General features: G+C 42.9%; 22 non-coding genes across 22 annotated transcripts; all 22 read right to left on the bottom strand.

Moving 5' to 3' along the window:
* Positions 1-211: 211 nt before the first annotated feature.
* AC3HAE_008019 (transfer RNA methionine (anticodon CAU)) lies at positions 212-284 on the bottom strand. Its single transcript has one exon. It is a non-coding gene; the product is annotated as a tRNA-Met (tRNA).
* A 644-nt stretch (positions 285-928) lies between these two features.
* On the bottom strand, positions 929-1001 carry AC3HAE_008018 (transfer RNA methionine (anticodon CAU)). Its single transcript has one exon. It is a non-coding gene; the product is annotated as a tRNA-Met (tRNA).
* Positions 1002-1645: 644 nt separating this feature from the next.
* On the bottom strand, positions 1646-1718 carry AC3HAE_008017 (transfer RNA methionine (anticodon CAU)). Its single transcript has one exon. It is a non-coding gene; the product is annotated as a tRNA-Met (tRNA).
* A 644-nt stretch (positions 1719-2362) lies between these two features.
* Positions 2363-2435, bottom strand: AC3HAE_008016 (transfer RNA methionine (anticodon CAU)). Its single transcript has one exon. It is a non-coding gene; the product is annotated as a tRNA-Met (tRNA).
* Positions 2436-3080: 645 nt separating this feature from the next.
* On the bottom strand, positions 3081-3153 carry AC3HAE_008015 (transfer RNA methionine (anticodon CAU)). The gene has a single exon. It is a non-coding gene; the product is annotated as a tRNA-Met (tRNA).
* A 644-nt stretch (positions 3154-3797) lies between these two features.
* On the bottom strand, positions 3798-3870 carry AC3HAE_008013 (transfer RNA methionine (anticodon CAU)). The gene has a single exon. It is a non-coding gene; the product is annotated as a tRNA-Met (tRNA).
* A 644-nt stretch (positions 3871-4514) lies between these two features.
* AC3HAE_008012 (transfer RNA methionine (anticodon CAU)) lies at positions 4515-4587 on the bottom strand. Its single transcript has one exon. It is a non-coding gene; the product is annotated as a tRNA-Met (tRNA).
* A 644-nt stretch (positions 4588-5231) lies between these two features.
* On the bottom strand, positions 5232-5304 carry AC3HAE_008011 (transfer RNA methionine (anticodon CAU)). The gene has a single exon. It is a non-coding gene; the product is annotated as a tRNA-Met (tRNA).
* Positions 5305-5948: 644 nt separating this feature from the next.
* AC3HAE_008009 (transfer RNA methionine (anticodon CAU)) lies at positions 5949-6021 on the bottom strand. The gene has a single exon. It is a non-coding gene; the product is annotated as a tRNA-Met (tRNA).
* Positions 6022-6665: 644 nt separating this feature from the next.
* Positions 6666-6738, bottom strand: AC3HAE_008008 (transfer RNA methionine (anticodon CAU)). Its single transcript has one exon. It is a non-coding gene; the product is annotated as a tRNA-Met (tRNA).
* Positions 6739-7382: 644 nt separating this feature from the next.
* AC3HAE_008007 (transfer RNA methionine (anticodon CAU)) lies at positions 7383-7455 on the bottom strand. Its single transcript has one exon. It is a non-coding gene; the product is annotated as a tRNA-Met (tRNA).
* Positions 7456-8099: 644 nt separating this feature from the next.
* Positions 8100-8172, bottom strand: AC3HAE_008006 (transfer RNA methionine (anticodon CAU)). Its single transcript has one exon. It is a non-coding gene; the product is annotated as a tRNA-Met (tRNA).
* Positions 8173-8816: 644 nt separating this feature from the next.
* AC3HAE_008005 (transfer RNA methionine (anticodon CAU)) lies at positions 8817-8889 on the bottom strand. Its single transcript has one exon. It is a non-coding gene; the product is annotated as a tRNA-Met (tRNA).
* A 644-nt stretch (positions 8890-9533) lies between these two features.
* On the bottom strand, positions 9534-9606 carry AC3HAE_008004 (transfer RNA methionine (anticodon CAU)). The gene has a single exon. It is a non-coding gene; the product is annotated as a tRNA-Met (tRNA).
* Positions 9607-10250: 644 nt separating this feature from the next.
* AC3HAE_008003 (transfer RNA methionine (anticodon CAU)) lies at positions 10251-10323 on the bottom strand. The gene has a single exon. It is a non-coding gene; the product is annotated as a tRNA-Met (tRNA).
* Positions 10324-10967: 644 nt separating this feature from the next.
* On the bottom strand, positions 10968-11040 carry AC3HAE_008001 (transfer RNA methionine (anticodon CAU)). Its single transcript has one exon. It is a non-coding gene; the product is annotated as a tRNA-Met (tRNA).
* A 644-nt stretch (positions 11041-11684) lies between these two features.
* AC3HAE_008000 (transfer RNA methionine (anticodon CAU)) lies at positions 11685-11757 on the bottom strand. The gene has a single exon. It is a non-coding gene; the product is annotated as a tRNA-Met (tRNA).
* A 644-nt stretch (positions 11758-12401) lies between these two features.
* Positions 12402-12474, bottom strand: AC3HAE_007998 (transfer RNA methionine (anticodon CAU)). Its single transcript has one exon. It is a non-coding gene; the product is annotated as a tRNA-Met (tRNA).
* A 644-nt stretch (positions 12475-13118) lies between these two features.
* AC3HAE_007997 (transfer RNA methionine (anticodon CAU)) lies at positions 13119-13191 on the bottom strand. Its single transcript has one exon. It is a non-coding gene; the product is annotated as a tRNA-Met (tRNA).
* Positions 13192-13835: 644 nt separating this feature from the next.
* Positions 13836-13908, bottom strand: AC3HAE_007996 (transfer RNA methionine (anticodon CAU)). The gene has a single exon. It is a non-coding gene; the product is annotated as a tRNA-Met (tRNA).
* A 644-nt stretch (positions 13909-14552) lies between these two features.
* On the bottom strand, positions 14553-14625 carry AC3HAE_007995 (transfer RNA methionine (anticodon CAU)). The gene has a single exon. It is a non-coding gene; the product is annotated as a tRNA-Met (tRNA).
* A 644-nt stretch (positions 14626-15269) lies between these two features.
* On the bottom strand, positions 15270-15342 carry AC3HAE_007994 (transfer RNA methionine (anticodon CAU)). Its single transcript has one exon. It is a non-coding gene; the product is annotated as a tRNA-Met (tRNA).
* Between the last annotated feature and the right edge of the window lie 149 nt (positions 15343-15491).

Raw genomic sequence — 15491 nt, 5'->3', positions numbered from 1 at the left:
CTATTGTAAAAAATTAGGAATTTCGTGTTTTCTGGCTGTCAAGTCATTTCTGGCAAGATGCCACAAGATTCTCACATGAAACACTTTACATCATGCAGTTGGCCTGGAACCCAAGTTTGTTGAAACGGGGCACCGGAATCGGATTTGGTAATCGAGGCCAACCACAAACGTTGTTTACAAAGCGTGATCCTTTCTAGCCTCTAAAAATCTGTGCCCCGTGTGAGGCTCGAACTCACGACCTTCAGATTATGAGACTGACGCGCTGCCTACTGCGCCAACGAGGCAACCACATCCATAATAAAGGCAGCCTTAGACCATTATTTGCACTAAGATCGATATGAAGTATAATGAAAAGAGATGTTTTACATAATCTGTTTCATCAATGCATTTTTACCCTAAAAAGAAGTCCTCTTGAATATGATGTCGTCAAATGTGTAGGATTTATTGGCACCTAGCGTTGGGACTGCAGAATGCAACCGACTGAATACTCCATCCTCCCCGCTCCCTTTTCAACCACGTCGGAGATGCAACCATATCCTGTACTGGCCTGTAAGGGGCCATTATGGAAAACATAAATGAGGTCTTTGTCCACCACGGCATCGCTTAGGAGAGAGTCAAAGGATGAGGTTCGGGCTACTAAAGAAACACGGCATGCTAAGGTTTAATAAAAATCGATGTTTTACACGTTATGTTAAATCAATACGAAAAATGTCAATCCTATTGTACACAATTAGGAATTTCGTGTTTTCTGGCTGTCAAGTCATTTCTGGCAAGATGCCACAAGATTCTCACATGAAACACTTTACATCATGCAGTTGGCCTGGAACCCAAGTTTGTTGAAACGGGGCACCGGAATCGGATTTGGTAATCGAGGCCAACCACAAACGTTGTTTACAAAGCGTGATCCTTTTTAGCCTCTAAAAATCTGTGCCCCGTGTGAGGCTCGAACTCACGACCTTCAGATTATGAGACTGACGCGCTGCCTACTGCGCCAACGAGGCAACCACATCCACAAAAATGGCAGCCTTAGACCATTATTTGCACTAAGATCGATATGAAGTATAATGAAAAGAGATGTTTTACATAATCTGTTTCATCAATGCATTTTTACCCTAAAAAGAAGTCCTCTTGAATATGATGTCGTCAAATGTGTAGGATTTATTGGCACCTAGCGTTGGGCCTGCAGAATGCAACCGACTGAATACTCCATCCTCCCCGCTCCCTTTTCAACGACATCGGAGATGCAACCATATCCTGTACTGGCCTGTAAGGGGCCATTATGGAAAACATAAATGAGGTCTTCATCCACCACGGCATCGCTTAGGAGAGAGTCAAAGGATGAGGTTCGGGCTACTAAAGAAACACGGCATGCTAAGGTTGAATAAAAATCGATGTTTTACACGTTATGTTAAATTAATACGAAAAATGTCAATCCTATTGTAAAAAATTAGGAATTTGGTGTTTTCTGGCTGTCAAGTCATTTCTGGCAAGATGCCACAAGATTCTCACATGAAACACTTTACATCATGCAGTTGGCCTGGAACCCAAGTTTGTTGAAACGGGGCACCGGAATCGGATTTGGTAATCGAGGCCAACCACAAACGTTGTTTACAAAGCGTGATCCTTTTTAGCCTCTAAAAATCTGTGCCCCGTGTGAGGCTCGAACTCACGACCTTCAGATTATGAGACTGACGCGCTGCCTACTGCGCCAACGAGGCAACCACATCCACAAAAAAGGCAGCCTTAGACCATTATTTGCACTAAGATCGATATGAAGTATAATGAAAAGAGATGTTTTACATAATCTGTTTCATCAATGCATTTTTACCCTAAAAAGAAGTCCTCTTGAATATGATGTCGTCAAATGTGTAGGATTTATTGGCACCTAGCGTTGGGACTGCAGAATGCAACCGACTGAATACTCCATCCTCCCCGCTCCCTTTTCAACCACGTCGGAGATGCAACCATATCCTGTACTGGCCTGTAAGGGGCCATTATGGAAAACATAAATGAGGTCTTCGTCCACCACGGCATCGCTTAGGAGAGAGTCAAAGGATGAGGTTCGGACTACTAAAGAAACACGGCATGCTAAGGTTTAATAAAAATCGATGTTTTACACGTTATGTTAAATTAATACGAAAAATGTCAATCCTATTGTAAAAAATTAGGAATTTCGTGTTTCCTGGCTGTCAAGTCATTTCTGGCAAGATGCCACAAGATTCTCACATGAAACACTTTACATCATGCAGTTGGCCTGGAACCCAAGTTTGTTGAAACGGGGCACCGGAAACGGATTTGGTAATCGAGGCCAACCACAAACGTTGTTTACAAAGCGTGATCCTTTTTAGCCTCTAAAAATCTGTGCCCCGTGTGAGGCTCGAACTCACGACCTTCAGATTATGAGACTGACGCGCTGCCTACTGCGCCAACGAGGCAAACAACAACCTCGGTAGAGTCAGCCTTAGACCATTATTTGCACTAAGATCGATATGAAGTATAATGAAAAGAGATGTTTTACATAATCTGTTTCATCAATGCATTTTTACCCTAAAAAGAAGTCCTCTTGAATATGATGTCGTCAAATGTGTAGGATTTATTGGCACCTAGCGTTGGGCCTGCAGAATGCAACCGACTGAATACTCCATCCTCCCCGCTCCCTTTTCAACGACGTCGGAGATGCAACCATATCCTGTACTGGCCTGTAAGGGGCCATTATGGAAAACATAAATGAGGTCTTCATCCACCACGGCATCGCTTAGGAGAGAGTCAAAGGATGAGGTTCGGGCTACTAAAGAAACACGGCATGCTAAGGTTTAATAAAAATCGATGTTTTACACGTTATGTTAAATTAATACGAAAAATGTCAATCCTATTGTAAAAAATTAGGAATTTCGTGTTTTCTGGCTGTCAAGTCATTTCTGGCAAGATGCCACAAGATTCTCACATGAAACACTTTACATCATGCAGTTGGCCTGGAACCCAAGTTTGTTGAAACGGGGCACCGGAATCGGATTTGGTAATCGAGGCCAACCACAAACGTTGTTTACAAAGCGTGATCCTTTCTAGCCTCTAAAAATCTGTGCCCCGTGTGAGGCTCGAACTCACGACCTTAAGATTATGAGACTGACGCGCTGCCTACTGCGCCAACGAGGCAACCACATCCATAATAAAGGCAGCCTTAGACCATTATTTGCACTAAGATCGATATGAAGTATAATGAAAAGAGATGTTTTACATAATCTGTTTCATCAATGCATTTTTACCCTAAAAAGAAGTCCTCTTGAATATGATGTCGTCAAATGTGTAGGATTTATTGGCACCTAGCGTTGGGACTGCAGAATGCAACCGACTGAATACTCCATCCTCCCCGCTCCCTTTTCAACCACGTCGGAGATGCAACCATATCCTGTACTGGCCTGTAAGGGGCCATTATGGAAAACATAAATGAGGTCTTTGTCCACCACGGCATCGCTTAGGAGAGAGTCAAAGGATGAGGTTCGGGCTACTAAAGAAACACGGCATGCTAAGGTTTAATAAAAATCGATGTTTTACACGTTATGTTAAATTAATACGAAAAATGTCAATCCTATTGTAAAAAATTAGGAATTTCGTGTTTTCTGGCTGTCAAGTCATTTCTGGCAAGATGCCACAAGATTCTCACATGAAACACTTTACATCATGCAGTTGGCCTGGAACCCAAGTTTGTTGAAACGGGGCACCGGAATCGGATTTGGTAATCGAGGCCAACCACAAACGTTGTTTACAAAGCGTGATCCTTTCTAGCCTCTAAAAATCTGTGCCCCGTGTGAGGCTCGAACTCACGACCTTCAGATTATGAGACTGACGCGCTGCCTACTGCGCCAACGAGGCAACCACATCCATAATAAAGGCAGCCTTAGACCATTATTTGCACTAAGATCGATATGAAGTATAATGAAAAGAGATGTTTTACATAATCTGTTTCATCAATGCATTTTTACCCTAAAAAGAAGTCCTCTTGAATATGATGTCGTCAAATGTGTAGGATTTATTGGCACCTAGCGTTGGGACTGCAGAATGCAACCGACTGAATACTCCATCCTCCCCGCTCCCTTTTCAACCACGTCGGAGATGCAACCATATCCTGTACTGGCCTGTAAGGGGCCATTATGGAAAACATAAATGAGGTCTTTGTCCACCACGGCATCGCTTAGGAGAGAGTCAAAGGATGAGGTTCGGGCTACTAAAGAAACACGGCATGCTAAGGTTTAATAAAAATCGATGTTTTACACGTTATGTTAAATCAATACGAAAAATGTCAATCCTATTGTACACAATTAGGAATTTCGTGTTTTCTGGCTGTCAAGTCATTTCTGGCAAGATGCCACAAGATTCTCACATGAAACACTTTACATCATGCAGTTGGCCTGGAACCCAAGTTTGTTGAAACGGGGCACCGGAATCGGATTTGGTAATCGAGGCCAACCACAAACGTTGTTTACAAAGCGTGATCCTTTTTAGCCTCTAAAAATCTGTGCCCCGTGTGAGGCTCGAACTCACGACCTTCAGATTATGAGACTGACGCGCTGCCTACTGCGCCAACGAGGCAACCACATCCACAAAAAAGGCAGCCTTAGACCATTATTTGCACTAAGATCGATATGAAGTATAATGAAAAGAGATGTTTTACATAATCTGTTTCATCAATGCATTTTTACCCTAAAAAGAAGTCCTCTTGAATATGATGTCGTCAAATGTGTAGGATTTATTGGCACCTAGCGTTGGGCCTGCAGAATGCAACCGACTGAATACTCCATCCTCCCCGCTCCCTTTTCAACGACGTCGGAGATGCAACCATATCCTGTACTGGCCTGTAAGGGGCCATTATGGAAAACATAAATGAGGTCTTCATCCACCACGGCATCGCTTAGGAGAGAGTCAAAGGATGAGGTTCGGGCTACTAAAGAAACACGGCATGCTAAGGTTTAATAAAAATCGATGTTTTACACGTTATGTTAAATTAATACGAAAAATGTCAATCCTATTGTAAAAAATTAGGAATTTCGTGTTTTCTGGCTGTCAAGTCATTTCTGGCAAGATGCCACAAGATTCTCACATGAAACACTTTACATCATGCAGTTGGCCTGGAACCCAAGTTTGTTGAAACGGGGCACCGGAATCGGATTTGGTAATCGAGGCCAACCACAAACGTTGTTTACAAAGCGTGATCCTTTCTAGCCTCTAAAAATCTGTGCCCCGTGTGAGGCTCGAACTCACGACCTTAAGATTATGAGACTGACGCGCTGCCTACTGCGCCAACGAGGCAACCACATCCATAATAAAGGCAGCCTTAGACCATTATTTGCACTAAGATCGATATGAAGTATAATGAAAAGAGATGTTTTACATAATCTGTTTCATCAATGCATTTTTACCCTAAAAAGAAGTCCTCTTGAATATGATGTCGTCAAATGTGTAGGATTTATTGGCACCTAGCGTTGGGACTGCAGAATGCAACCGACTGAATACTCCATCCTCCCCGCTCCCTTTTCAACCACGTCGGAGATGCAACCATATCCTGTACTGGCCTGTAAGGGGCCATTATGGAAAACATAAATGAGGTCTTTGTCCACCACGGCATCGCTTAGGAGAGAGTCAAAGGATGAGGTTCGGGCTACTAAAGAAACACGGCATGCTAAGGTTTAATAAAAATCGATGTTTTACACGTTATGTTAAATTAATACGAAAAATGTCAATCCTATTGTAAAAAATTAGGAATTTCGTGTTTTCTGGCTGTCAAGTCATTTCTGGCAAGATGCCACAAGATTCTCACATGAAACACTTTACATCATGCAGTTGGCCTGGAACCCAAGTTTGTTGAAACGGGGCACCGGAATCGGATTTGGTAATCGAGGCCAACCACAAACGTTGTTTACAAAGCGTGATCCTTTCTAGCCTCTAAAAATCTGTGCCCCGTGTGAGGCTCGAACTCACGACCTTCAGATTATGAGACTGACGCGCTGCCTACTGCGCCAACGAGGCAACCACATCCATAATAAAGGCAGCCTTAGACCATTATTTGCACTAAGATCGATATGAAGTATAATGAAAAGAGATGTTTTACATAATCTGTTTCATCAATGCATTTTTACCCTAAAAAGAAGTCCTCTTGAATATGATGTCGTCAAATGTGTAGGATTTATTGGCACCTAGCGTTGGGACTGCAGAATGCAACCGACTGAATACTCCATCCTCCCCGCTCCCTTTTCAACCACGTCGGAGATGCAACCATATCCTGTACTGGCCTGTAAGGGGCCATTATGGAAAACATAAATGAGGTCTTTGTCCACCACGGCATCGCTTAGGAGAGAGTCAAAGGATGAGGTTCGGGCTACTAAAGAAACACGGCATGCTAAGGTTTAATAAAAATCGATGTTTTACACGTTATGTTAAATCAATACGAAAAATGTCAATCCTATTGTACACAATTAGGAATTTCGTGTTTTCTGGCTGTCAAGTCATTTCTGGCAAGATGCCACAAGATTCTCACATGAAACACTTTACATCATGCAGTTGGCCTGGAACCCAAGTTTGTTGAAACGGGGCACCGGAATCGGATTTGGTAATCGAGGCCAACCACAAACGTTGTTTACAAAGCGTGATCCTTTTTAGCCTCTAAAAATCTGTGCCCCGTGTGAGGCTCGAACTCACGACCTTCAGATTATGAGACTGACGCGCTGCCTACTGCGCCAACGAGGCAACCACATCCACAAAAAAGGCAGCCTTAGACCATTATTTGCACTAAGATCGATATGAAGTATAATGAAAAGAGATGTTTTACATAATCTGTTTCATCAATGCATTTTTACCCTAAAAAGAAGTCCTCTTGAATATGATGTCGTCAAATGTGTAGGATTTATTGGCACCTAGCGTTGGGCCTGCAGAATGCAACCGACTGAATACTCCATCCTCCCCGCTCCCTTTTCAACGACGTCGGAGATGCAACCATATCCTGTACTGGCCTGTAAGGGGCCATTATGGAAAACATAAATGAGGTCTTCATCCACCACGGCATCGCTTAGGAGAGAGTCAAAGGATGAGGTTCGGGCTACTAAAGAAACACGGCATGCTAAGGTTTAATAAAAATCGATGTTTTACACGTTATGTTAAATTAATACGAAAAATGTCAATCCTATTGTAAAAAATTAGGAATTTCGTGTTTTCTGGCTGTCAAGTCATTTCTGGCAAGATGCCACAAGATTCTCACATGAAACACTTTACATCATGCAGTTGGCCTGGAACCCAAGTTTGTTGAAACGGGGCACCGGAATCGGATTTGGTAATCGAGGCCAACCACAAACGTTGTTTACAAAGCGTGATCCTTTTTAGCCTCTAAAAATCTGTGCCCCGTGTGAGGCTCGAACTCACGACCTTCAGATTATGAGACTGACGCGCTGCCTACTGCGCCAACGAGGCAACCACATCCATAAAAAAGGCAGCCTTAGACCATTATTTGCACTAAGATCGATATGAAGTATAATGAAAAGAGATGTTTTACATAATCTGTTTCATCAATGCATTTTTACCCTAAAAAGAAGTCCTCTTGAATATGATGTCGTCAAATGTGTAGGATTTATTGGCACCTAGCGTTGGGACTGCAGAATGCAACCGACTGAATACTCCATCCTCCCCGCTCCCTTTTCAACCACGTCGGAGATGCAACCATATCCTGTACTGGCCTGTAAGGGGCCATTATGGAAAACATAAATGAGGTCTTTGTCCACCACGGCATCGCTTAGGAGAGAGTCAAAGGATGAGGTTCGGGCTACTAAAGAAACACGGCATGCTAAGGTTTAATAAAAATCGATGTTTTACACGTTATGTTAAATCAATACGAAAAATGTCAATCCTATTGTACACAATTAGGAATTTCGTGTTTTCTGGCTGTCAAGTCATTTCTGGCAAGATGCCACAAGATTCTCACATGAAACACTTTACATCATGCAGTTGGCCTGGAACCCAAGTTTGTTGAAACGGGGCACCGGAATCGGATTTGGTAATCGAGGCCAACCACAAACGTTGTTTACAAAGCGTGATCCTTTTTAGCCTCTAAAAATCTGTGCCCCGTGTGAGGCTCGAACTCACGACCTTCAGATTATGAGACTGACGCGCTGCCTACTGCGCCAACGAGGCAACCACATCCACAAAAAAGGCAGCCTTAGACCATTATTTGCACTAAGATCGATATGAAGTATAATGAAAAGAGATGTTTTACATAATCTGTTTCATCAATGCATTTTTACCCTAAAAAGAAGTCCTCTTGAATATGATGTCGTCAAATGTGTAGGATTTATTGGCACCTAGCGTTGGGCCTGCAGAATGCAACCGACTGAATACTCCATCCTCCCCGCTCCCTTTTCAACGACGTCGGAGATGCAACCATATCCTGTACTGGCCTGTAAGGGGCCATTATGGAAAACATAAATGAGGTCTTCGTCCACCACGGCATCGCTTAGGAGAGAGTCAAAGGATGAGGTTCGGGCTACTAAAGAAACACGGCATGCTAAGGTTTAATAAAAATCGATGTTTTACACGTTATGTTAAATTAATACGAAAAATGTCAATCCTATTGTAAAAAATTAGGAATTTCGTGTTTTCTGGCTGTCAAGTCATTTCTGGCAAGATGCCACAAGATTCTCACATGAAACACTTTACATCATGCAGTTGGCCTGGAACCCAAGTTTGTTGAAACGGGGCACCGGAATCGGATTTGGTAATCGAGGCCAACCACAAACGTTGTTTACAAAGCGTGATCCTTTTTAGCCTCTAAAAATCTGTGCCCCGTGTGAGGCTCGAACTCACGACCTTCAGATTATGAGACTGACGCGCTGCCTACTGCGCCAACGAGGCAACCACATCCACAAAAAAGGCAGCCTTAGACCATTATTTGCACTAAGATCGATATGAAGTATAATGAAAAGAGATGTTTTACATAATCTGTTTCATCAATGCATTTTTACCCTAAAAAGAAGTCCTCTTGAATATGATGTCGTCAAATGTGTAGGATTTATTGGCACCTAGCGTTGGGCCTGCAGAATGCAACCGACTGAATACTCCATCCTCCCCGCTCCCTTTTCAACGACGTCGGAGATGCAACCATATCCTGTACTGGCCTGTAAGGGGCCATTATGGAAAACATAAATGAGGTCTTCATCCACCACGGCATCGCTTAGGAGAGAGTCAAAGGATGAGGTTCGGGCTACTAAAGAAACACGGCATGCTAAGGTTTAATAAAAATCGATGTTTTACACGTTATGTTAAATTAATACGAAAAATGTCAATCCTATTGTAAAAAATTAGGAATTTCGTGTTTTCTGGCTGTCAAGTCATTTCTGGCAAGATGCCACAAGATTCTCACATGAAACACTTTACATCATGCAGTTGGCCTGGAACCCAAGTTTGTTGAAACGGGGCACCGGAATCGGATTTGGTAATCGAGGCCAACCACAAACGTTGTTTACAAAGCGTGATCCTTTCTAGCCTCTAAAAATCTGTGCCCCGTGTGAGGCTCGAACTCACGACCTTAAGATTATGAGACTGACGCGCTGCCTACTGCGCCAACGAGGCAACCACATCCATAATAAAGGCAGCCTTAGACCATTATTTGCACTAAGATCGATATGAAGTATAATGAAAAGAGATGTTTTACATAATCTGTTTCATCAATGCATTTTTACCCTAAAAAGAAGTCCTCTTGAATATGATGTCGTCAAATGTGTAGGATTTATTGGCACCTAGCGTTGGGACTGCAGAATGCAACCGACTGAATACTCCATCCTCCCCGCTCCCTTTTCAACCACGTCGGAGATGCAACCATATCCTGTACTGGCCTGTAAGGGGCCATTATGGAAAACATAAATGAGGTCTTTGTCCACCACGGCATCGCTTAGGAGAGAGTCAAAGGATGAGGTTCGGGCTACTAAAGAAACACGGCATGCTAAGGTTTAATAAAAATCGATGTTTTACACGTTATGTTAAATCAATACGAAAAATGTCAATCCTATTGTACACAATTAGGAATTTCGTGTTTTCTGGCTGTCAAGTCATTTCTGGCAAGATGCCACAAGATTCTCACATGAAACACTTTACATCATGCAGTTGGCCTGGAACCCAAGTTTGTTGAAACGGGGCACCGGAATCGGATTTGGTAATCGAGGCCAACCACAAACGTTGTTTACAAAGCGTGATCCTTTTTAGCCTCTAAAAATCTGTGCCCCGTGTGAGGCTCGAACTCACGACCTTCAGATTATGAGACTGACGCGCTGCCTACTGCGCCAACGAGGCAACCACATCCACAAAAAAGGCAGCCTTAGACCATTATTTGCACTAAGATCGATATGAAGTATAATGAAAAGAGATGTTTTACATAATCTGTTTCATCAATGCATTTTTACCCTAAAAAGAAGTCCTCTTGAATATGATGTCGTCAAATGTGTAGGATTTATTGGCACCTAGCGTTGGGCCTGCAGAATGCAACCGACTGAATACTCCATCCTCCCCGCTCCCTTTTCAACGACGTCGGAGATGCAACCATATCCTGTACTGGCCTGTAAGGGGCCATTATGGAAAACATAAATGAGGTCTTCGTCCACCACGGCATCGCTTAGGAGAGAGTCAAAGGATGAGGTTCGGGCTACTAAAGAAACACGGCATGCTAAGGTTTAATAAAAATCGATGTTTTACACGTTATGTTAAATTAATACGAAAAATGTCAATCCTATTGTAAAAAATTAGGAATTTCGTGTTTTCTGGCTGTCAAGTCATTTCTGGCAAGATGCCACAAGATTCTCACATGAAACACTTTACATCATGCAGTTGGCCTGGAACCCAAGTTTGTTGAAACGGGGCACCGGAATCGGATTTGGTAATCGAGGCCAACCACAAACGTTGTTTACAAAGCGTGATCCTTTTTAGCCTCTAAAAATCTGTGCCCCGTGTGAGGCTCGAACTCACGACCTTCAGATTATGAGACTGACGCGCTGCCTACTGCGCCAACGAGGCAACCACATCCATAAAAAAGGCAGCCTTAGACCATTATTTGCACTAAGATCGATATGAAGTATAATGAAAAGAGATGTTTTACATAATCTGTTTCATCAATGCATTTTTACCCTAAAAAGAAGTCCTCTTGAATATGATGTCGTCAAATGTGTAGGATTTATTGGCACCTAGCGTTGGGACTGCAGAATGCAACCGACTGAATACTCCATCCTCCCCGCTCCCTTTTCAACCACGTCGGAGATGCAACCATATCCTGTACTGGCCTGTAAGGGGCCATTATGGAAAACATAAATGAGGTCTTTGTCCACCACGGCATCGCTTAGGAGAGAGTCAAAGGATGAGGTTCGGGCTACTAAAGAAACACGGCATGCTAAGGTTTAATAAAAATCGATGTTTTACACGTTATGTTAAATCAATACGAAAAATGTCAATCCTATTGTACACAATTAGGAATTTCGTGTTTTCTGGCTGTCAAGTCATTTCTGGCAAGATGCCACAAGATTCTCACATGAAACACTTTACATCATGCAGTTGGCCTGGAACCCAAGTTTGTTGAAACGGGGCACCGGAATCGGATTTGGTAATCGAGGCCAACCACAAACGTTGTTTACAAAGCGTGATCCTTTTTAGCCTCTAAAAATCTGTGCCCCGTGTGAGGCTCGAACTCACGACCTTCAGATTATGAGACTGACGCGCTGCCTACTGCGCCAACGAGGCAACCACATCCACAAAAAAGGCAGCCTTAGACCATTATTTGCACTAAGATCGATATGAAGTATAATGAAAAGAGATGTTTTACATAATCTGTTTCATCAATGCATTTTTACCCTAAAAAGAAGTCCTCTTGAATATGATGTCGTCAAATGTGTAGGATTTATTGGCACCTAGCGTTGGGCCTGCAGAATGCAACCGACTGAATACTCCATCCTCCCCGCTCCCTTTTCAACGACGTCGGAGATGCAACCATATCCTGTACTGGCCTGTAAGGGGCCATTATGGAAAACATAAATGAGGTCTTCGTCCACCACGGCATCGCTTAGGAGAGAGTCAAAGGATGAGGTTCGGGCTACTAAAGAAACACGGCATGCTAAGGTTTAATAAAAATCGATGTTTTACACGTTATGTTAAATTAATACGAAAAATGTCAATCCTATTGTAAAAAATTAGGAATTTCGTGTTTTCTGGCTGTCAAGTCATTTCTGGCAAGATGCCACAAGATTCTCACATGAAACACTTTACATCATGCAGTTGGCCTGGAACCCAAGTTTGTTGAAACGGGGCACCGGAATCGGATTTGGTAATCGAGGCCAACCACAAACGTTGTTTACAAAGCGTGATCCTTTTTAGCCTCTAAAAATCTGTGCCCCGTGTGAGGCTCGAACTCACGACCTTCAGATTATGAGACTGACGCGCTGCCTACTGCGCCAACGAGGCAACCACATCCACAAAAAAGGCAGCCTTAGACCATTATTTGCACTAAGATCGATATGAAGTATAATGAAAAGAGATGTTTTACATAATCTGTTTCATCAATGCATTTTTACCCTAAAAAGAAGTCCTCTTGAATATGATGTCGTCAAATGTGTAGGATTTATTGGCACCTAGCGTTGGGCCTGCAGAATGCAACCGACTGAATACTCCATCCTCCCCGCTCCCTTTTCAACCACGTCGGAGATGCAACCATATCCTGTACTGGCCTGTAAGGGGCCATTATGGAAAACATAAATGAGGTCTTTGTCCACCACGGCATCGCTTAGGAGAGAGTCAAAGGATGAGGTTCGGGCTACTAAAGAAACACGGCATGCTAAGGTTTAATAAAAATCGATGTTTTACACGTTATGTTAAATCAATACGAAAAATGTCAATCCTATTGTACACAATTAGGAATTTCGTGTTTTCTGGCTGTCAAGTCATTTCTGGCAAGATGCCACAAGATTCTCACATGAAACACTTTACATCATGCAGTTGGCCTGGAACCCAAGTTTGTTGAAACGGGGCACCGGAATCGGATTTGGTAATCGAGGCCAACCACAAACGTTGTTTACAAAGCGTGATCCTTTTTAGCCTCTAAAAATCTGTGCCCCGTGTGAGGCTCGAACTCACGACCTTCAGATTATGAGACTGACGCGCTGCCTACTGCGCCAACGAGGCAACCACATCCACAAAAAAGGCAGCCTTAGACCATTATTTGCACTAAGATCGATATGAAGTATAATGAAAAGAGATGTTTTACATAATCTGTTTCATCAATGCATTTTTACCCTAAAAAGAAGTCCTCTTGAATATGATGTCGTCAAATGTGTAGGATTTATTGGCACCTAGCGTTGGGCCTGCAGAATGCAACCGACTGAATACTCCATCCTCCCCGCTCCCTTTCCAACGACGTCGGAGATGCAACCATATCCTGTACTGGCCTGTAAGGGGCCATTATGGAAAACATAAATGAGGTCTTCATCCACCACGGCATCGCTTAGGAGAGAGTCAAAGGATGAGGTTCGGGCTACTAAAGAAACACGGCATGCTAAGGTTTAATAAAAATCGATGTTTTACACGTTATGTTAAATTAATACGAAAAATGTCAATCCTATTGTAAAAAATTAGGAATTTCGTGTTTTCTGGCTGTCAAGTCATTTCTGGCAAGATGCCACAAGATTCTCACATGAAACACTTTACATCATGCAGTTGGCCTGGAACCCAAGTTTGTTGAAACGGGGCACCGGAATCGGATTTGGTAATCGAGGCCAACCACAAACGTTGTTTACAAAGCGTGATCCTTTTTAGCCTCTAAAAATCTGTGCCCCGTGTGAGGCTCGAACTCACGACCTTCAGATTATGAGACTGACGCGCTGCCTACTGCGCCAACGAGGCAACCACATCCATAAAAAAGGCAGCCTTAGACCATTATTTGCACTAAGATCGATATGAAGTATAATGAAAAGAGATGTTTTACATAATCTGTTTCATCAATGCATTTTTACCCTAAAAAGAAGTCCTCTTGAATATGATGTCGTCAAATGTGTAGGATTTATTGGCACCTAGCGTTGGGACTGCAGAATGCAACCGACTGAATACTCCATCCTCCCCGCTCCCTTTTCAACCACGTCGGAGATGCAACCATATCCTGTACTGGCCTGTAAGGGGCCATTATGGAAAACATAAATGAGGTCTTCGTCCACCACGGCATCGCTTAGGAGAGAGTCAAAGGATGAGGTTCGGGCTACTAAAGAAACACGGCATGCTAAGGTTTAATAAAAATCGATGTTTTACACGTTATGTTAAATTAATACGAAAAATGTCAATCCTATTGTAAAAAATTAGGAATTTCGTGTTTTCTGGCTGTCAAGTCATTTCTGGCAAGATGCCACAAGATTCTCACATGAAACACTTTACATCATGCAGTTGGCCTGGAACCCAAGTTTGTTGAAACGGGGCACCGGAATCGGATTTGGTAATCGAGGCCAACCACAAACGTTGTTTACAAAGCGTGATCCTTTTTAGCCTCTAAAAATCTGTGCCCCGTGTGAGGCTCGAACTCACGACCTTCAGATTATGAGACTGACGCGCTGCCTACTGCGCCAACGAGGCAACCACATCCACAAAAAAGGCAGCCTTAGACCATTATTTGCACTAAGATCGATATGAAGTATAATGAAAAGAGATGTTTTACATAATCTGTTTCATCAATGCATTTTTACCCTAAAAAGAAGTCCTCTTGAATATGATGTCGTCAAATGTGTAGGATTTATTGGCACCTAGCGTTGGGCCTGCAGAATGCAACCGACTGAATACTCCATCCTCCCCGCTCCCTTTTCAACCACGTCGGAGATGCAACCATATCCTGTACTGGCCTGTAAGGGGCCATTATGGAAAACATAAATGAGGTCTTTGTCCACCACGGCATCGCTTAGGAGAGAGTCAAAGGATGAGGTTCGGGCTACTAAAGAAACACGGCATGCTAAGGTTTAATAAAAATCGATGTTTTACACGTTATGTTAAATCAATACGAAAAATGTCAATCCTATTGTACACAATTAGGAATTTCGTGTTTTCTGGCTGTCAAGTCATTTCTGGCAAGATGCCACAAGATTCTCACATGAAACACTTTACATCATGCAGTTGGCCTGGAACCCAAGTTTGTTGAAACGGGGCACCGGAATCGGATTTGGTAATCGAGGCCAACCACAAACGTTGTTTACAAAGCGTGATCCTTTTTAGCCTCTAAAAATCTGTGCCCCGTGTGAGGCTCGAACTCACGACCTTCAGATTATGAGACTGACGCGCTGCCTACTGCGCCAACGAGGCAACCACATCCACAAAAAAGGCAGCCTTAGACCATTATTTGCACTAAGATCGATATGAAGTATAATGAAAAGAGATGTTTTACATAATCTGTTTCATCAATGCATTTTTACCCTAAAAAGAAGTCCTCTTGAATATGATGTCGTCAAATG

This window comes from Micromesistius poutassou (genome assembly GCF_964030765.1).
Source record: "Micromesistius poutassou genome assembly, contig: SUPER_1_unloc_1, whole genome shotgun sequence".
Taxonomy (NCBI): Eukaryota; Metazoa; Chordata; class Actinopteri; order Gadiformes; family Gadidae; genus Micromesistius; species Micromesistius poutassou.
Note: the sequence above shows the minus strand (reverse complement) of the source record. Positions and strands in the feature narration are given on the sequence as shown.